General features: G+C 43.7%; 2 long non-coding RNA genes across 2 annotated transcripts; one reads left to right on the forward strand and one right to left on the reverse strand.

Moving 5' to 3' along the window:
- Positions 1-7687: 7687 nt before the first annotated feature.
- On the reverse strand, positions 7688-13941 carry LOC111772351 (uncharacterized). Its single transcript, XR_002806188.2, has 3 exons — positions 13718-13941; positions 10240-10318; positions 7688-8044 (listed from the first exon to the last, which is right to left on the reverse strand). It is a non-coding gene; the product is annotated as an uncharacterized lncRNA (long non-coding RNA).
- Positions 13942-14123: 182 nt separating this feature from the next.
- On the forward strand, positions 14124-20539 carry LOC138917798 (uncharacterized). Its single transcript, XR_011426228.1, has 2 exons — positions 14124-14264; positions 20393-20539. It is a non-coding gene; the product is annotated as an uncharacterized lncRNA (long non-coding RNA).
- The last annotated feature ends 849 nt before the right edge of the window (positions 20540-21388 follow it).

The raw sequence follows: 21388 nt of genomic DNA on the forward strand, positions 1-21388 counted from the left end.
GGTTGGAGCTAGGCAGGGTAGTGAGCATCTTGGGAAAGGTGGTGAGTGTGGCCGGTAGAATAGAGAGAAAACTCTGCTGGAGACAGCAGGATGGTGACTTGTTGGCTGAGCACCCCTCTGCCCAACTGGAAGTTCCTTGAGGACAGGAACTGTCTCTGCCTTGCTCCCTGCTGCATCCCTGGGCCTGACATCCAACAAGGGCTCCGTGAACCTTCAAGAGAGCATGTTGGTGAACTTCACCGCCATCTCGTGGCCTTTCAAGCTCTGGCTGCTAAGGATGGCTAAGGCCTCCTTCACTTTCACACACACTAGCCTCAAGAGCCTCACACAGTGGCATTACGTCAAGATCCAGGGGTTTCCATACTCTGGCAGAAGGCATCTAGATGCAGAAATGCAGAGGAAGTGTCGCGGCACTACCACACATGGTCACTTCCACTCGCGAAACGTGGTTAATCACACCAGCAATAAGAACCAATGTGTACTGCGCCCCTGATAGTGCTGAGCCCTATACTAGGTGCTTTGTATGCGTCATACAATTTGGTCTTTACAAAACCCATTTTTACAGAAAGACTGAGTAACTTGCCCAAGGCCATTCAGCCAGCCAATATCAAATTGAGACTTCTGATCTGAGAGCCCATTCTCTCCTAGAGGAGAGACCCCAGGCTCGCAGGAAGCAGGTCAGTGAGGGAGCTTTGCTGGGACAGACAGGCAGGCCCTGGATGGGCAGCCTTTGGTGGAGCTGTGCTCTACCCAAGAAGGCAGGGGACACAGAGACATAGCAAGTAGTGACCCCAGGGCCTCCCCGCACATGCTGCTTTCTCACAGTATTGCTTCAGACCTGCTCTGGAGGCTGGCACCACAGGGAGAGGTTTGGGGATTAAATGCAGGGTCTTGCAAGTCCACCTGCTTTCACTGGAGTTTTTCACAGCGTTGGAGAATCTCAGGACTAACATGTTCTATGTTAAATGCCCAGGACAATTTGCAAGGTTTAAAAAACTATTTTTATCCTTCAGTGGCAGAGTTGTTTTTGTTTTTGTTTTTTGAGGAAGATTAGCCCTGAGCTAACATCTGCTGCCTATCCTCCTCTTTTTTGCTGAGTAAGACTGGCCCTGAGCTAACATCTGTTCCCATCTTCCTCTACTTTATACGTGGGATGCCTGCCACAGCACAGCTTGACAAGAGGTACATGGGTCTGCACCCAGGATCCAAACGGGCGAAACCCAGGCCGCTGAAGCGGAAAGTGCAAACTTAACTGCGGCACCACCAGGCTGGCCCCAGTGGCAGAGTTTTAAAGACAGGACTTAAAATACCTTCTGTACACAGAGGAGCTTGGAGCACCCAGGCCAGAGATGACAAAAGTCTCCCACTTGCAAAACTCCAGTCCTCTGTTATTCTAACCTGCCTTTTCCCCTCTCTTCCCTTTGGCTGTCAGCACCTTATATAAGAGACCTGGGGAACAAGTTGGAAATTCTGTCAACTAGAGTCATCCATTCCATCTTTACTCCTTGTGAATATGAGAATCTCACAATGGAAGGGTTAAGCCCGAAGGAAAAATAGCCACCACTGGGGCAATTAATGTGAAAGTCTACAGTTAAGACCATTTCCAAAATTTCTTATGATTTAGGACAGAAAAGAAAATGATTCAGGTATTATTGATGTCCATCAACAGGTTGCTTTTTTTTCCCCTTAAGATGAGAATGTATTTCAGGTTTCAACTTTAACATCAAAATAGCATGGAGTCCTCTCCTGGACTACATTTGGCCTTTGCTTCTGCTTGTCAGATCCCCTTACTCGCACCCCACCTCCTTGCACTTCACATCTAATTCCTGGTGTTATAGGAAATGACATCAATATGGAGGTAAACATACATATGCTTTCAATATGTCATCGATCCGTGTTACATTTGAGGAGCATTTGGCAGCAACAACAACAAAATTGGAGGCTTGATTTCTGTAGAAATTTAAACTATGGAAACGTTGCAACTCGGGGCTCACTAAGCCACATACACAAACCATCCATAAACTGACCTTCAGGGGCGAGCTCAGGGGTTTGCAGGTCAAAAAGAGGGGTCGAGCACACTGATTGGAGCCCTTCTCACCCTTCCCCAGACGAAACCTTACAGGAAGTACAGGCCTGTCCATCTCTGCTGCCGAGAGCCCAAGGCTTCCTCTCTCCACTGCAATTCCTAGAGAGTTAGGCTCCTATTTTCCCCCACTGGACTTGACAGTAGGAAAAAGAGGATCTAAATGAGTGAAAAATTCTCAGTTTATACTTAGTGGTTCCTTTAAAGAGAATAGAGGAGACAGACTCTTCTATTATCTCAACTTTTCAAGATACCTAAAGAAATTGGACGTGCATTTCTTTTCCTTTGTTTTTGGCTGGAATTATATCAACTTCTGTGAGCACATGGATTATCACAGACTGACCAGGGACGTCGGTGGTTAATACATCTTTGGCTTCATAACTAAGCTAGTTCCCACCGTGTACATAAAGTTTGTTTCTGAAGAAAATCTTTGAAATCGTGGAGTCTTGGAGGGGAAAATGAATAATAGAACCATTACTGATGAAGAGATCGGGAACTGCTAAGGGGGCCAGCATCACTGTGGTCCAGCCTCCAATGCAAAATAAATAGGGATTTTTCAGTCCTTTCAGATTAACTTTCGTTTTAATGATTTTTGCAGTACATTTTATGTTCCCAAAGCCTTGCTCAAAGGTTATGTGTAACGTGGCTTGTTGTTTTGCAATCTGGATGCTGGGGAGAAGCAGATTTGGAAGTAAAAGATATTTAATTGAATTGCCTTTTGTTTTGACAGATGTTTTATACAGTACTTTGTCTGTTAAGAACAAGATGTTCCAATAAATATTGGATAAGTGGGAGAGAAAATTTATTGCAAGGCCATAAATCAATTGGCAAGAGGTCATAAACTGCAAGATTGGTGCTCAAAGCATTTATTAGATTATCAGAATCGAAGATTGATCTGTAGCTTTATCTACCTTCCTTTATCCATCATTTTTATGGGACATGAAAAAGAGTTATAAAGGACAAATTGCATTTAAAAAATTAAAATACAGGTTTTAGACAAAGCAGTATGCCAGGATATGGAACTAGATTAAAATCAGTGATAAATCAAGAAAGACCCCCAAAATAGAAATATTTTTGTCACTTGGTAGGAGATAATTGCCAGTTTATTAGGGATAAAATACTAAGATAAGAGAAATCATGGAAGTTTTAAAATACAGAGGAGACTAGAGATTGTCTCATCTGATCCCCCGTTGTCTTACAAAGAAACCAAGGTCCCCGAGGTTAAGTGACTTCTACAATAACACAACCAGCTAATGGCGTCAAAGACCTTATTTTGCTAAAGATAATGCAGAAGGTTTTGTGATTGTTTTTTCTTTTTGGAAGAAAATATTTTTATTAATAGAGAGGTAAACAATTTTAACTTAAGACACTTACACACCATAAACTCCTGGAGGACAAAACCTGATTCTCATTTTTACTACATATTTCTTAAATACTGGTCTGTAGACTTCAGAAAGTATTGGAAACCCTTCTGTATACCTACAGTATGTGTTTCACACACCTGCCCTCAAGTGTGGGCAATGCACTTGTGGCCCCACTGACACGACCACACGCCTCAGCGTCCACATGCTGCAGATGAGGCAAGGGAGACACAAACCAAGCATGTGGGGTTGGGAAACACACTCTGCCCAAGGCCTGTTTTCTTTTGGGCCAGGAAGTAAGTGTCCCTTCCTTCCTCAAGAGACAGGGCTAGGCTAGGGTGAGACCAGTGAAGGAGTAGGGCGTAAAATTTAAGGAGGCACTCACTCTCAGGGTTGTGCAAGTTAAGGGTCAGTACTTGCAAAACCCTGAAAGTGAATGCCTCTTTAAATTGTATGCCCTAGCACCTGCCTTGCCAGGCAGAGATTTGCCCAAAGCAAGGGACGGCCTAAAGGAGGAGGGTGCACTGAGGACCCAACTTCCCAACAATCAGGTCGTAAGTGCCTCTATGCCCCGCCATCAGACCCTGGAGACCCATGTGCTGAGGGGACCAGAAGGTGAACAAGACAAGGTGTCAGCCCTGGAGACGCTGTCAGTCAAATCAAGGAGAAAGATGTGCAACATCTCAAAACGCGAGGAATGAACTCAAGAACTCCAACCTGTTCATTAATCTCAAACAAAATGCTGTGAAGACGCAGAGTTAAAATTGAAGAAGATATATTGGAAGTGGTGGCGTTTAAGCGTCATTGAGAAGTATGAATGTGGTATTTATAAGAGAAGGAGGCCAAGTGGGAACATCAGTTCTGCCCATTCACTGGATTCTACTCTGGGAGGGGTGGTGATGCCAAGCCTGAGGGACAGGCTTGAAGTCTGGCTTCTTCCAGATGGAAGGTTCTACCAATCTCAAGTGGTCTGCACACTGGGGTTCTGAATACAGAGTTGTCAGATGGAATGCAGCATATTCCATTAAATTTGAATTTCAAAGAAGCGACAAATAAATTTTAGCATGAGTATGTCACATATATTTCATGGAACATCAGGCTAAGAAAATATTTGTTGTTTACCTGAAGTTCAAATTTAACTGGATGTCCTGTATTTTTATTTGCTAAATCCAGCAACTCTATCTGAATAGAACTGGTGAAATAATGAACAGGGGTGGAAGGGATGAAGGGTAACTGAGGGAGGAGCCCAAGGAGCTTCCTAGAGAGACCCAGACTATCACATTGCAGGGTCTCTGCTATAAAAGGAAAGTGGTAGAAATATTCCTGGCACTGGAGGATAATTCAGAGCAGTGGTTCTCAATCCAGGATGCACAATTAGAATCTCCCAGGAGAGCTGTTAAAACCATCAGTGCTTCAGTCCATCCTCAGATACTCTGATTTCATCGGTTTCGGTTGGTGTGGCCTAGGTATTAGCATTTTTAAAAAGCTCCCTGGGTGGTTTTAATGTCAAACAGGGTTGAGAACCACTCTGGAAACCACTAAGTCCAGTCCTTTGAGTAAGAGGGTCAGAGAGAGCTGGGTTTAAGATCCAACTCTATGGCTTCCTGGCTGTGTGACCGAAGATATGCCTGTTTCACCATCTGTAAAACAGGGATAAAAATTGTTCCTACATTATAAGATTGTTGCATAGATTGCTTCAGACTTCCAGTTAAACACTACAGATTGAGTACATGCATTTAAATCCATTCTATCCTGAAACCTTACTAAATTGATAGTAGAAGAGTAAAAGTTATACCAACCCATGCACCTACCCACCTACAAGAGTAGAGAAAGCTGATACATAACTGTCTGTATAGAGGTATAAACCAATAAACAGTGAGCCAGTCTACACCACTGAACCCCAAAGAGGTTCAGGAATGGAGGCAGTGGGATTCTCTGCAAGTCAATTGGAGAAGTGGGCTAAAAACCAGAGGATTCATGGATGATGCGCATAGGGAGTGGACAGACCCCTAGACCCCTTCCTCCAACCACTGCAAGTGAAGGTCACCCTTCTAGAGAGAGAGACCAGAGAGAGATAGGCTCAAGGACACTCAGTGGACACTGAAGGACACTCGAGGATGCATAGTGAAGGTGGGGTGGGGCAATTTATTAAAAATAGGGGGACGGAGTGAAAGATAGCAGGCTGAAAGGCAAGAATCCCAGTACTCTCCCCTGTATGCTGGCAGCCAGGGGCACACCCCAAAGGCAGAAGACTTTCTGAAGAACCTGGTCAGCATGAGAGAAAGACAGGCAGATGCTGCCAGTTGGGGGTCTCCCAAAGAAAGGCTGGGTGCCTCCATCACACTAGGCCTGCACAGGACCTCCCTCAACACTTGAGCAATTCAGTAAAGAATGAGGATAGAAGAGATCAGAAGGGACCCTCCTATGTGATAGAGAAGCCAACAGCAAATAGAAAACAAAAAGCCACTTGAAAGAAACAGAGAGAACTCAAGGAGCAGAATAAAACGAAAAAGAAAACTATAATGAATATGAATAAGAATATAAAAATAACCATCCGAGAGATCCAACATCTGACTAATAGAAGTTCCAGAATGAGAAGATAAAATGGAAAGGGGTAAATTATCAAACAACTAATACAAGAACTTCTTGCAGTAATCAAGACAGGCTTTTCCATATCAAACAAGTCCAACCAGTAGCAACTCTCCCCACACTTCCATAAAAAAATAAATAAGGGCTGACATCAATGCACACCATCATGGAACTTCAAGATCCTAGTGATTAAAAAAAGGCTCTAAAAGTTGAGAGGAGGAGAGAGAGAGCAAGAGCGAGAGAGAGAGGTCACATATGAAGGATTTAGGATCAGAATGCCATCAAATTTCTCAGGAGCTGGAAGCTAAAAGACAGTAGAGTCATCAATGCCTTCAAACCCTAAGGGGAAATGATTTCCTGCTTAGAATCCTATACCCAGTCAAACTATGAATTAAGAATAAGGGTAGAATAAAACCATCAGGCGTGCAGGTTATCAAAAACGTGCCTCCTGTGCTGACTTTTTGCTGCTTCCATATTTGATGGAAGATGTTTTCCATCAAAACTGGAGAAAAAAAACAAGAAAGACAAAGACTCTGGATCCAGAAAACAGATCATATACAAACAAGAGTGAGGTAAAGGGAATTCCAGGATGAGAGGGAAGGGAAGCCTCAGGACAAGAGCATGTGCGGACCAAGAGACCAGCCGGCCCACAGAGGAGGAGGGTCGAGGCCTCAAGCAGGAGAGGTTCTCAAGGAAGGGGACTGAGGTTTATTTGATTTCTTTGACAACATGGAGAGGAGTTTTATGCTTCTGTTGGAAAGTTTGAGGCTTCCTTTTCCAGGCTCATAGAAAATCAGGCAAACAACAAAGTGATTATGAATTCCAAAGCAAACTCAAGCCATATAAGTAAGGACATATAATCTGACAATACTTTGGAAATATTGTCAATAGAAAATATTGTTTATAATCCTTATATTGTAAACACTGAATATTCAATCAAATATTGGGAGGATGAGAGGAATGGAAATGTGAGAGTGTAGACGGGGTATAGGAGCTAAACCATACTCTTCCAGCAGTAGATAATATCTATTTTAAAAATGAAACAATAGCACCATGAGCATGTTATTTGGAAATCTGGAGATAAATAACTGAGAAGCAAGTAGAGAGGTTGCTTTAGGGATGGGGCTGGAAAAGGGATTGCTATTTTTCATTATAAACCTTCTAGTTCTATGTGACTTTTCATATTATATACGTGTATTTCTTTAATGTGGCTCCTAATACAATGCTTTGTATTGAATAAGATCTCAAGGAATGTTGGCTACGATTATCACATCCTAGATTTAAAACTGGACAAATGGAGACATTGTGGCTGGTCTAAAGCTTTCTCCTCCCAAAATTACCAGAGCAGAACTAGGACCTCTTAATCAAAGCATTTGAAAAGGGCAGCCTCTGTGCCAGACCCAGCCCGTGAGTGTGCAGTCTAGTCAGGGGAGGAGGAACAAGAGTGTACATAACTATTTCACGAAGTGTGCTCTGATAAGCACCAGGTAACAAGCTTCCAATAGTTATTTAGCCAGCCTCTAATGAAGACGGCCTTCTGCGTGTCACACTCTTAATGCCAGAGTGGGTCATAAATATTGAGGACGATCCCTGGCAGATACTAACTTTTAATGCATGAGAGTTTAGGCTCTCTGGAGGTAATATATGCCATTCATCACATTTCCCTTCTTTATTTTCAACTTTTAGGGGAAAGCCTGTATTCGTGTGATAAAATGCACAAGAGCAATCAACAGGACCATCCAAGTAGCTTTGGTCACTGACTACATAGCTATTTTTACTTCGGTCGAGTTTTTCCTAAAGTTTAACTTTCTTGAAGCATTATCAGCATGTGTCCTTCTGGCCTCTTCCTGACTAACTGATGGCCAAACCACTCCAAACGATCGAAGAAGTTTGGTAAGAAGAGCCAGGGGATCCCTCTTCCCCGGTTACTACCACTGGCGTCCTTCACTGGGCCGGCCATGCTGAGCCAGTTCACGCAATAACAGTGCTGAGGGCTGTAAAAGAGTCTTTCCTGAAAATAAAATAATAAAAAAATCAAGCTCAGCTGGAGTCTGATTTAATAGTATCTGGCAAGCTAACTATATTATTTTTGAACACACAGACATAAATTTGATATGAATAATAAAACTGAAGTATAACATGGGCAGAGGAAATATAAAATTCACCTAATCTTCAAAAGAAATTCTATACTTGAATAATTAACTATGCTCTATTTATAAAACTAGAATAATTGAAAACAGGATTTTCAGTTGATTCATATAGCCTCTGAAATATTTATTATTGCAAGTCGAAAAGATCTGTCTGGGGTTTGTCACTGAAAATGTCTAAACTCAGTGTCCAGATGTTTATTTAAGTTGCTCCCACAGAGTTCTAATGTCAATAACAGGGGTTATCAGAGAGCATCGCTGTGTATCTTCCTTGACTAATATTCTCATTTTTTCTGCATCTTTGATGTTTTCTTTCATTAAAATTCCTGGCCCATATCCACAAAAATCTGCTGAGCTTGCATTAAAAATTAGTCTGCAGACTTGACATATGAGGATGCCCTACGTCTCCACAAAGATAATATTTATCAGCAGCTATCACTTAGGCATTACAGTCAGCAGCATAGAGTCAATTCAGAGAATAAAAAAGAACACGGAATCCAGATTTTAGAATGCCTAACTTGCAAATTCTAACTTCTTGCCTATTCTTTTTTCCTAATGTCAGATAAGGCAAAGTTAGAACAAGCGATAGGATTTCTCAGCATGAGCCCGTGTGCATTCCCTTCCCCTCCCTCACTCTCGTATACCCTGCCTCCTTTTGTAAACCTAAAGTAAGATGACTTTAAAATAAAGGAAACCAGGCTCTCTGTCAAAACTCACTTCCTAAAGTTTCTGCAGAATAAGACACCTGGGAGAACATTTTAAAGACACACGATGTCCTTCCCCTTCGTGTGAAAGTGGCGGAAGACGAAATGAGTACATTTTTGAGCTGACCAGATGACCAGATGGGGATTTTGTTTTTAATCCGCTGTACAAAAGAAATACGTACTAAAAGTGCCTCCTTCCCAAAACTAACCGAATTTTACCCAAATTGTCAACGCACCTAGAAACCAAAGAAAGCACCAATGAGTAAATAAAGTTTCCATGAACATTCCAAAGAAGTCTTGTGCATCTGAAGCCTGGTCCATCCTCTGAGCTAGGATCTGCCGGGCAGTTAGGATCACCACAAGGTCAACACCACTTACCCTCTACTGTTCATATATTAATGTAAAGAATTAAATCTGATTTGAACTCCAGTACAATGTGAAGAAAAAATTTGGCACTGATGTGAAAAACCACTAACGATACTAAACAGTGCCCTCTGGAAGGAAGGAAGTCACTCCTGGGAACTGTGTACAGATTAATTAGAAAGTGCTATCTACAGAAAAATCTCCACCTCCACTGTTTATTTGATTAAATCATAAGATTCATAAACTCATGTGATACAGCCCGAGAGGTAACTTCCTTGCACCAAGTAAGCACTCAATGAATGTTTATTGGCTTTTCAATGAACATCTAGGCTAACATTTCTATATTAATAGGTATCACATAAAATCGGATCTCCAGGCAAATACATCTGGGAAACGCTGAGTTAAATAAAGTTAAACAGGCTTTTTACTCTAGGACCTCTCGAAACCTTTAATATGTTAAGGTGATTTTGAATTCCCACGGGATGGTGAGTGAAGGGCAGCAAAGATTGGGCTGCATTTCCTAAACTCATTTTTCTCAGGATTTCTGTTTTAAGAGAAACACTTTGGGAGATGTTGACCAGGTCCAACACCTTCATTTTAGAAACTGGACAATTCAAATCTTAACAAGTTAAGCGACTTGGCCAAGCACTCAACTTGTTCATAGCAAAGGAGGAAGCTCCATGCTCCCACTCCTGTCTCCCCACCTTCCCCACCCCTGCCACCCCATATGTCTTGATATAAGAGCCCAGGACTCTTCCACAGAGCACTTTTATTACTCTCTTGCTAATACATTTATTTTTGCTTCAAGTGGAGCCCAAAGGGAACACCCTTTTAAACCCGAGAGTTGAGATAACACAGCATTACCTGGTGATACGCTGTAATAATTTCATCAAGATGTGGTCTCTTTCGAGCGGAGGAGAGTGAAAGGTAGTTTTGGAGGACGAGTGAGTAGAATTCATGCTTCCATACCACCCTTCCATGACCCTTCTTACCTTTGTAATTATTCGTATTCCTCACTAGACTATGAACTGCAAAAGGTCAAGGAATCAGCCCTGTGTTCTCTTTCAGTGCCTGGAATGTAATAGGTGTCAGTGAATATCAGTTGAATAAGTGAATGAATGAATGGCCAGTCAAACAAACCATCTAGCTGTTTGCTGTCTTAAAGAACTTCTCAGCTCTTCGAAGGAAAGAATGACCAAACCCCCTTCTGCCCACCAGCACAGGAAGACACAAAGAGAAATCTGTTTCCCGAGAAGATCCAGGCTGGGGCAAAGGAGCTGACAGGGGAGGCCAAGCAGGATGATCGCCCAGCAGCCTCACGAGATGGCATTTAGCTTGGCAGTTTCACAGAAAGAGTCACCAAAACAGTGTGGCCAGTAACCAGTTAGATCAAAGTCAGCAAACTGGTTTATTTCTTGTATCATTGATACTTTTAAAATATAGAATTTGGTTGGAGGAGGGGAGCACATCACAGGGATATGTATGTATCTAAAGCCAACAGTAACAGGAATCTGTGGCAAGTTACCTTGTTGGGAAGTTAACTACCTGAAAATCTGGAAATGTGTGACAACTGTATTTGGAACAATTTTTTTTTTTTTTTTTTTGAGGAAGATTAGCCATGAGCTAACATCTGTGTCCACCTTCCTCTATTTTATATGTGAGACTCCTGCCACAGCATGACTTGATAAGCAGTGCACTGGTCCAAACCCAGGATGCAAACCAGTGAGCCCCAGGCCACTGCAGTGGAGAGCATGAAGTTAACCGCTCTGCTGGGCCAGTCCCTTGGAACAATCTTTTTAAGTGTGTAATTTAGGTCAAGCCCTCTAGTGGTAAAAGCCCACAGTGTTGTTCCTAAAGTGCCCTCTGTGTGGGGAAGTTTGCATATGGAAATTTTTGGATAGCCACTGCTCATTTGTAGTCCCAGACTGTGTCAATGTGAATTTTATCTCGAATTTTTGAATAGAGGAGAAAATTCCTTTTAACATTAATAACTTGTATAATGCTTCTATATGCAAATTCTTCTGGAAAGAAATGCACGGGTCAAATTGAAGAGCGCTCTGTTAGGGTGCTGGACATGCCAAGCCAAAATTCTCGAAAAATAGATGTGGTTAAGAGCATTTCAGCAGTCTATATATCATCTATGCTAGTCTCAAGTAAGTGACCGTTTTCTAAGGGTAAGAGCTTTTTCTTTCTTTCTTTTTAAGAATTCGTATAATGTGAAGGGAGCAGTAACACACAATCACACGCCCCCAAACTCAACCCAGGTATGTGTTTCTGGGATCCAGAGAGGGGGCAGTTCCAAGAGAAGGAATGTGGCAGGACCTCCGATGAAAAAACCCATCTGGGACTTGAGAAATCTGGATTCAATTCTTGGCTCCATCTCCAGCTCACCACATAATTAAGAGGGCAAATCGGCTAATCTCTCTGTCCTTCACTTTGTCCTCTTTCAAACGATAGTGTCTGGCCTCTCCCCAGTCTCAGGAATGCCCTGTCAGCAGATGCTGGGATGTGGAGCCTGTGAAGCCAATTAGCTGTAGGCAGCAGGGACCCATGCCCAGACCCAGCCGCCCCTCCCACCCCAGCCTGTCTCACAAATTAATGTCTTTGGTCATATAAAGTCTAGAGGCTCGGAGAGTGCGAATGAATTTCAGACAACTCAAAGCTCTTCCCTTCAGATGACAAGGCAAAATGACATTTCTTTTGTGAAACACAAATTTTGCTTCATTGCATAAAAACACTATTAGTGTCATGAAAAGAAGACACGATTAGGCCCATGCAGAGAGGGGATCTATTATCAAAGAAGGGACATTTGCCTGAGAGTCAGGAAATCTGGGTTCCGATCTTGGCTCTGGCAGCTGTGTGACCTTGAACACCTCCCCTCTGATAATAGCTACTGTTTCCTGGGTGCTTACCATATGCAGGGCAACATACAAGTATGAACTTCTGGACAGGTGTGCCTGACAGATATAAAGTAAGCGCTCAATAAATGTTAGCCATGGGTATTCCCACCTAATTTTGTCTCCTAGCAACCATACAAGATAGGTCTTATTGTTATTCCCATTATGCAGATGGGGAAACTGAAGGACAGAGAAGTAGCTGCTGTCATGCGTCATCCAGACCCCCTTCAGGAAGGGAGAACTTATTCCCCAGGCTGCTGGGAGTGCTGCCAGACAAGGGTGCTCAGCTGTCAGCTCTCTTTGGGGATCACCTCTGCTGAAGAAAACTGGCTCGCCCAGGATCGTGCTTCCTTCCGGGGCAGCCCACATCCAACGACAGATCGTACTGGGTAAAAAGGCCTGGCCTCCTGTATTCATTTCCTAAGGCTGCCAAAACAGATTACCACAAACTGGGCAGCTGAAAACAATAGAATGTATTCTTTCGCCATTCTGGAGGTGGAAGCCTGAAATCAGCAGGCTGGTTCCTTCTGGAGCCTCTGGGGAAGAGCCTGTTCCGTGCCTCTCTCCTGGTTTCTGGTGGCTGAGGCAATCCTTGGCTGCCTCGGCTTGTAGAGGCGTCACCCCAGTCTCTGCTCCTGTCTTCACACGGCCCACTCCCATGTGTGTCTGAGTGTGGAATCTCCCTCTCCTTTCTCCCATGAAGATGCTGGTCATTAGATTTGGCTCACCCTAAACACAGGCTGATCACACCCCAGGATGCTTAACTTAATTACATGCAAATAAAGTCACAGTCACAGGTACCGAGGGTTAGGACTTGGACATATATTTTGGGGGCCACTATTCAACCCACTAGACTTCCCAGTGCGGAACTGCTCTGCAGGGCTGACCAAGCTCCCGAGCTCCCCATGAGGTCACCTGAGGCCACTAGTGAGACCTCAGCACCTCCCAACCTCTCCCACGCCTAATCCTGCTTCCTTCTCTCCCCTTCTCCAGGCGTTTCCTTCAGCACCTCTCCGAAACAGTCGTCCTGCACACTAATCTGCCTCAGTGTCTGCAGCAATAGTACACAGTTTTGAGTCTCCCTAAACTTCATTCTGTGGCTCACACATTTTTTTAAATGCTTTTGAATTCTAATCCAATTCTGCATTATTCTGTGAGTACCTCTGACCAGATATTAACCAACTTCTCACAGTTTCCCAGACATCCTGAAGCCTCCTTGCCTTTGTGTGTCTAACCATCTCTTGCCAGTCCTCATCCCGCGCTTGGTCCAAAGCCTGGTTAAAACACCCTCCTTCATGGAGTCTTCCTGGCCTCACTCCTGGAAATGAGGTCCTTGGTCCTCTCTTAGTCACTTGACCCTGTCTGCTTAGATAAGAATTACGAATGCTTGTGGCAGCTCTGTAAGGTCCATGAGGGCGGGATTTGAGTCTGCCCCATGTCAGGTCTGCCTCTCCCCGCCCTCTATTGTGCTTCTCATGGTTCTGTCACTGCTCCTTTCTCTTCCCACTCTGTGCTCTTCACAAGCATCTAATCCATGGGCTTCAACCACCTTCTCTTTATGGAGGGGCCTCACCCTTGGTCTCCAGGCCTGACCTCTCTTGAAAGGGTCAGGCTTGCCTTTCCGACGGCCCACTGCACAGGTCCGCAAGATCTCCTACAGGACCCCCACAGGCACGAGTCCAAAGCTGAATGAGTATGTTGTCACCCCTCACACCTGTTCCCTTCTTGTAACCCAGTACCTCCCACCCTGGCTCCCAGACTTAAGCAGCACGATGTGGCAGAACAATCCCCATTGCTGAAGGAATGTCCAGTTCTTGCCCTTTTAAAGCTGCTGCCTCTGTGACACGTCAAATTAGGATCACTCCTGGGGACCTAGGGGCAGAGCCACGCCCCATGAAAGGGCTCTCCCGGGCAACCTGCCTCTTCTGCTCTCTTCTCTGAAGCAGTGATTTGGGGGCGGGGAGAGGGGCGTGGCCGGCAGGTGTTAGATGGAGCCCTCCTCAGGGGGCCAGGCTGGAAGCAGGAAGAATAGCAGCTAACAGTTGTTGTGACTTAGGACTATCTCGTCCTCACAACAAGCCTGCGATGAAGAGACTCTTCCTATTATTCCCACTTTTCAGGTGAGGAGGCTCAGAGCCATTAAGTAACTTGCCCAGTGTCACCCTGGAGTGAGTGGTGACCTGAGCCGTTGGCCTGAGGTGCCTCAGGGCTGGGCCAGTCCCTTGGGGCGAGGTAGTGGCTACAGAAGGTGGAATCTGAGATCTGGGAGAGAGTCAGCCAGAGAAGGGCTGTCACCTGGGCTGTGCCCCCATCTTCCTCTCTGTTTCCCCCCTTCTCTTTTATCCTTAGGAAAATATCTGTGAAAGGTACAGGCCATCATGGTGCGGCTGTCAAGACCAAAGGGGAGGCTCCACCCTGGGCCCAGTGTAAGGCTTCAGTGACCCGATTGAGGGTTCTTCCTGCTCCTTCCTCACCAGCCCCACAGGGAAAGCCAGGAACTGGCTGTCCGGAATTCACGCAGGCAGAGCAAATAGGGAGGCCACCCTGGGAAACTGAAAGAGCACTTGATTTAGAGAAAAACAGAGGCAGGTCTAACAGTGTGTGACCTTGAGAAGGCCACTACCATGCTGACCCTCAGTTTCCTCCCCTGAAATACACTGAAATAATGACACCTACCTCACAGGGCACATATGAGAGGCAAGTGAGACCACAGATGCGAAGTCATGTCCTAAACAATACTTCGCTCTGTGGGCGCCAGGCCTTATGATCACACATGGAAGGGAAGAGGTGCGCAGGCGTTGGGGTGGGCTCCCCAACTCCTCCCTTCTCTTCTCTCCATCTGTCCCTTTTCTCCTTTCACTTCATTCATTCGTTCAGTTATCAAAATATTACTGAGTGCCCATTATGTGGCTGGCATTGTTCTAGGCCACTGGAGACATAGAAACAAACAAAACAAATAAAAATTCCTGCCCTCATGTTCCAGTGGGGAAGTTAGACACTAAAGACAGGAAAATATACAATTCTATGGAGAAAATAAAGCAGCTAAGGGGGCTTATTTCGTATTCATTGGCATCCCTGATAAGGTGACGTTTGAATAGATACTTGCAGGAAATGAGGAACCAGTCCCCTGATGCATGGGGAAAGAATATTCCAGGCAGGGCGCAGCCCAGCCGTGAGCAGGCTGGTAGGTGGGAGCACTCTCAATGTGTTACAGCAACAGCAAGGTGGCTCATGTGGCCCGAGTGCCATTGTCAGATACTCAGGGTGGGGTCATGCGGAGTCTTTAAGGTCATCACACCAACTTTAGCTTTTATTCTGAGTGAGATGGGAGCCACTGGAGAGCTTAAGGCAGAGAAATGACTGACTGACTGACGGTGTCTTTAAAAACTCACACTGACCACTGTGTTCAGACTCCACTGCAGCGTGGGTGAGGGCAGAAGCAGGGGCCCAGATAGCAGGCCGCTGCAACAATGCGGGCAACAGAGCACAGGCAAACATTTGACCACCAAATCCCATTTTCCTCAGATTTCTGTTTTAAGACGCACATTTTCAGAGATGCTGACCAGGTCTGACTCCCTCATTTTAGAAACAGGAACACTCAAGTCCCAAGAAGTTAAGTGACTTGGCCAAGAATGTTCAGTCTGCTAATAGCACAGCATGAACGCTGCTGCCAACAGCACCACCAACATAGCCTGATTCCTAGCCCAGGAGCCAGGACTCTCCTCAGAGCACTTTTGTTGCAGCTGAAAGTGGATCTGGAGTTCAGGGGTGAGGTCTGAGCTGGAGATGTGAGTTTGGGGGTCATCATGCATCAGTGGTATTTAAAACTACAAGGCTGGGTGAAGTCACCAAGGGAGTGAGCATAGATGGAAAAAGAGCTTCAAGTAAAGCACCCTGGGCATTTCAGTGATCAGTGATTGGGAAGATGAGAAGGAACCTGCACAGGAGACTAAGAGGAAGTGGTCATTGAGGGCATCCAGAAAGAGTGGTATTCCAGGAACCAAGAAAAGACATGCTTCAAGAAAGAGAGAGTAATCGACTATGCCGAATGCTGCCGAGAGGTCAAGAAAAGGTAGAACTGAGAATTGACTGTTGAATGTAGCAAGAGGGAGGCCATTGGTGACCTTGACAAAAGCTTTTTCAGGAGAATGTTGGGAGCAAACACTTGAGATTGGAGTGACTCAAGAGAAAATGGGAGGAGAGACGTTGAAGACAGTGAGACAGACAACTCTTCCAAGTTAGGCTCCCTTACTGCCCCTTAGCTGTTCAGAGTCCATCCAGGCCTACATCCTATCCTTGTCCTCCTCCTCCATTTTCCACTTCCTCTCTTCCTTCTTTCTGTGCCCCAAAACTTGCCTATTCCATCTCCCATTCCCTTAAGCCCTACTTTCCTTCAGGAAAAAGCCATCTAATAAACTGATATGCACTGAGAGTTTAATTAATAAGAATTTATTGATATTTTGCTGCCTTCAGGATTATGTGTATTTTAACAAACAACTCTGTCAGAAAAACAGGGTTTCTTCCCCAAAGGAAATCATGGCAGCCATAGATGGGAGGAAGGAAAGAGGCTGAGCCAGGGACACCATATGGTCCCCCATCCATCACTATCCAATACCTACTTTTGACCTGCACAGTTTGAAAAGCTGAAATTTTCCATTTTGAAATAAACTTTCAAGCTGAAGAAGTGACACAGAACAGTGATGGCATTGCCTGGCCCCATGCTACTCAAGGGAGGTGCCAAGACACACTGAGTCTTCACCAGTTGTGAGGCATTCTGAGGACTGTGTTACTATAATAAAATTCCAAAGTACAAATGGTTTCCTTTGGTCCATAAATTATCTGGGGGATCCCCATATTAAGAAGGCTCTCCATGTGTTCTCTTCAGAGAGGGTAAAGGCAAAGTGGAGTTACAACTTATGGGCTGAGAACTGCACATAACCCACTGCTTGTCATATCCATGCTGGGCCCCAGTGGCCATTATCCAGACTTCATTTCTAGATAAGACTGAGACATGGAAAGTTTGAAGAGCACTGCTGGTCACACCCCTGGTCAGTAAATTAAACCATTATTCGTATCAATTTAAAAGTCATACACAAGAGGCAATCTAAGAAGAGATCACTAGTAACAAGACTATCAAAACAGGAGACTTTACCAGAGTAAAGCAAGGAAAACGTTCTGCTCCATCCCAAATTTGACTTCTTCCTTGAAGGTACTGAATGTGGGGATTGCTCAGAAGCACCTGAGGAAGGAAGAGATGACCTGCCAAGGATGGCAGAGCCAGAAGACGCAGGAAGCTCTAAGGATGGAGCTTTCAACCAAATCCTCCTTGTTCTCAGAGACAGAGAGAGAGATAATGAACTGAGAGGGGCAAGATTTAGCTTGCATCTTGCTCTAGTCACAGACACTTCATTAACTTCTTAATTCAAATGGAATTTAAGAATTCTCTAAGAAGATTTGCTTCTCTCAAGTTCATTAGCTTCACGGAAGCCATTAGACTTCCTGGAATTTTTATTAATGATGCTAATTATCCAGCAATAATATGCAAGACCCCTGTTACCTTCAGAGGGTAGTAGAAGACTGAGACGTCACAGAAGAACAGGTGAGAAGTTGTGGTTGGGCCGTGGAAGTCAAACTGCTGAAGAATGGGGCCGGTCCCATGGCTGAGTGGTTAAGTTTACACGCTCTGCTTTGGAGGCCCAGGGTTTCACCAGTTCGGATCCTGGGCATGGACGTGGCACTGCTCATCAAGCCATGCTGAGGCGGCATCCCATATGCCACAACTAGAAGGACCCACAACTAAAAATATACAACTATGTACCAGGGGGCTTTGGGAAGAAAAAGGAAAAATAAAATCTTTAAAAAAAAAACCTGCTAAGACTAAAGGACGAGTGTTGTAAACGTGGGGACATTCAAAACAGACCAAGTGGGGCAGTGAAAAAGAAAAATAGGATCACACTTATCAATAATGGGCATCACATTATCTGTTTTGGGTTTTTTTTTTTCCTTTGGCTGAGGAAGATTTGCCCTGAGCTAACATCTGTGGCCAATCTTCCTCTATTTTGTATGTGAGCTGCCACCACAGCGTGGCCACTGATGAGTAGTGTAGGTCTGCACCCAGGAACTGAACCTGGACCACCAAAGCGGAGCACACCAAATGTAATCAGTAGGCCGCTGGGGCTGGCCCACGTTATCCATTTTTATCTCAAGAAAATTGTAATAACTGAACCTAGTTGCAATAGTTAAGACTACCTAAGGAAATTAAACATTTCTATAGTTTTAAAATTAGAAAATTGATTTCTGGCACTTATTTTTAAAAAATGTGTTAAGGAATTAATTATAAGTAGCCTACATTAAGCAAAGAGCACTGGGCTGGGGCAGAAAGAGTTGGCTCTGTCAGAACTGTCACTGCACAAAATTCGGGTTCTCTGCCCTACACACATAAATGAGCCAATCAATTACGGCATCAGCCTTTGGGAAGAGAGATCAGTTTTATTCTGTAAGATCGATCTTCAGGGAATCAGAGGGTGTGTGCCCTCAGATCTGTCTCCCTGATTCAGGTTTGGGGGCAAAATTTAAGAGGTTAGGGAGAACAGGCTGGCACATGGAAACACAGACGAGACAGGATTTGACTGGTGGGCTTCAAGCATTTATGGTGAGGTTTTAGACACTTGTGACCGGGTTCTAAGCTTTTATGATGAGGCGGGGAAGGAATTTGAACACCAGATCTTCCTGAACGAGGGGCCCCTCGCTTCTGGTAAGAGTCTGGCTTTCGAGTTCTGGTCATGCCCCGGTCCTTGGGTTCTGTGGGAGGGAGGATCTTTGGTTCCCAGCCCGTTTCAGGTCATGATTTCTTCTTTTGTGCATGCCCTGGCTACGTGACTTTGCAGATTTTCTGAAAAGCAATTCTTAATTACTCTGTTGATGAGAGATGGACTGAGATGCACTGAGAGTTTAATTTAAACGCCACTATTTCCTTTGAATCCAGGAGGGATTCAACTGGTCCTGGAGGGCCCGCAGTTACAGAACGAGCTATACAACCATAGACAAGTCTCCATGCTTCTCTGTGCCTCAGTTTCCCCATTTATAGAGGCAGAATCAATTATATCTAAGCTTCCTTTCTTCCCTAAGAACAAAAGATGCTAATTTGGGATAAGATTTGCTTTCCATTGTCAGTTACAGTTTCCTAATGTACTTCATTTTGATCCTACTAAAGGCAGCTGGAGGGAAGAAGACATCTTTTTTATTAAAAATCTAAACAATCAATAGAAGATAGGCTTTCATTTTTACAACACAATCACTAGAGAAGTGATTTAATTCAATACAAATGTATGTGGTACTGATTAAGAGAACTGATGTATTTACTAGCAATATTTTCAGACAAAATTTATAAGCACCAAGTCAAGTCTCCACCTTTTAAGGAGCATTTCTGTACGCTCTGAGTAAGGACTTGATTTATAACTCTCATTCTTTTCCCTTAATGATGTGAAATTTTTCCACATGAAGCTGGGTCTCTCCTTAGCTCAATGTCCTAATTTTACCCTGTCAAAATAACTTTTTTAGGGAGTCTCTATTGTTCTCAGTTAATTTTAACACGAAATTAAAAGTTTCATATGGTGGTGATTTTCAAACTTTACTTTGCGTGCCAAAAGGAACCTTCTAAACCACTTCAATCATAATTGTTACCAGCGTTCCAATAAGGTTTTCATATAGAATCTCTTTTAGACCTCAAAGTGTTCTATAAAGACCACACTTTGAAATTTTGTTCTCTCAAAACATACCCCATACATTAGATAAGGGGTCACTGACCTCATCTTACAGACTTAATAGTCACGAGAGTACAGAACTTCTCACTGGATTCAAAGGAAATAGTGGCATTTAAATCCTAAATCTAATAATCTAATGCTATTCCAGTGGCTTGCCCTCTTTTTTGCCTTTTTTTTATTCCAAGTTTTCTAAAATCATCTGGGAAGTAATAGATCATATTTAATTGTTCAGGCTTTTATGCTGTGCTTTCAGAATCGCTTCTGATTTGTGGCCTGGCTCGGGTTCAGTATTATCCAACACTAGGTTTATTTCATCAGCCCAGTATCAAAGCTTCCTCACTTTAGCCAGAAATTAAAATAATAGCTTTAAGTTTCTCCTCCCTGTCAAGGAGCTAGTCAATAATGCAATTTGCCACATTTTTTGGATGACTCTATAAGCTCCCCATAAAAACTGGATATATAATCCTTTTATTTATTTAACACAGGCACTGTCAACTTTTCCTGCACAGACGGAATCTTTTTTTCCTAGCAACTTTACTTTCTTTTAGTGTTACAAAGTGCCATGAAGCCTGTGATGGGTAACCTGCCAGATTTCACCTGGTCCTCTGAATAAAACCTGATACCTGATGTCACTTTTCTTGTCATTTCTTCTCCTAAAAAGTTTTATGCAGCCAACTATCAGGTGATGAGGGAAGAGTACAGACACCTGCAGAGGCCAACATGGGCACACAGTTCTAAGATGATTAAAAACAAAACATTCCAAATACAAAAATTATCAGAAGAAATAAAGCTCTCTTACAGTATAAGTCAGAGAGACATGACAAATACCCTCAGAGTAACCTGAGCTCTTGCCTAGCATTAGCACTTTTTAAAGCCCAACTGCCATCTTGATTTGTGGTATTCCCACGCAAGGCCATGCAATCCAGTGCCCAGAAATGTTGAGTGCTGGGTTCTTTTCTTGGCTGCCTCTGAGTGACCTTGAGCAAATCAACTCAACATCCCAGTTACAGGAAATAGACAATCCCACAAAATATCTACCTTCCATCTTTACTCACAGCTCCTGGTTCCCCAGAGAATGTGATGTGGATTAGAGACAGGTCCTATGAAAATGAAAAATTATCATCCTACAGAAGACTATTATATAATGAGATTAATCTTTATAACACGTTCCACAGTTCAGGGTAAGCCAGAGACTTTAGCACTTGAACTTCTTCTCTTCCCATAATCACTTGAAAATTGAAGGGAAGAGTTCATGCTGCAAATTCCCTCTATTTTCCTGTTTTAAACCTAACTTTGACATTTAAAAAAAAATTCTTCCTGACTTGCTAACTCTTCTCAATCAAAACTACACAACACTTTAGGTATTCCTGCTAAAACAGTGTTCTGGATTTTCTATTTAACTTATATAGACTAAAAATAGTCATCCTAGTTGAAAGAGTGAGTGTACTTTAGTTTATAAACTGCAAGGTTTCAAATCTCTT

The sequence above is a fragment of the Equus caballus genome, chromosome 1 (assembly GCF_041296265.1).
Source record: "Equus caballus isolate H_3958 breed thoroughbred chromosome 1, TB-T2T, whole genome shotgun sequence".
In the NCBI taxonomy this organism is placed as follows: domain Eukaryota; kingdom Metazoa; phylum Chordata; class Mammalia; order Perissodactyla; family Equidae; genus Equus; species Equus caballus.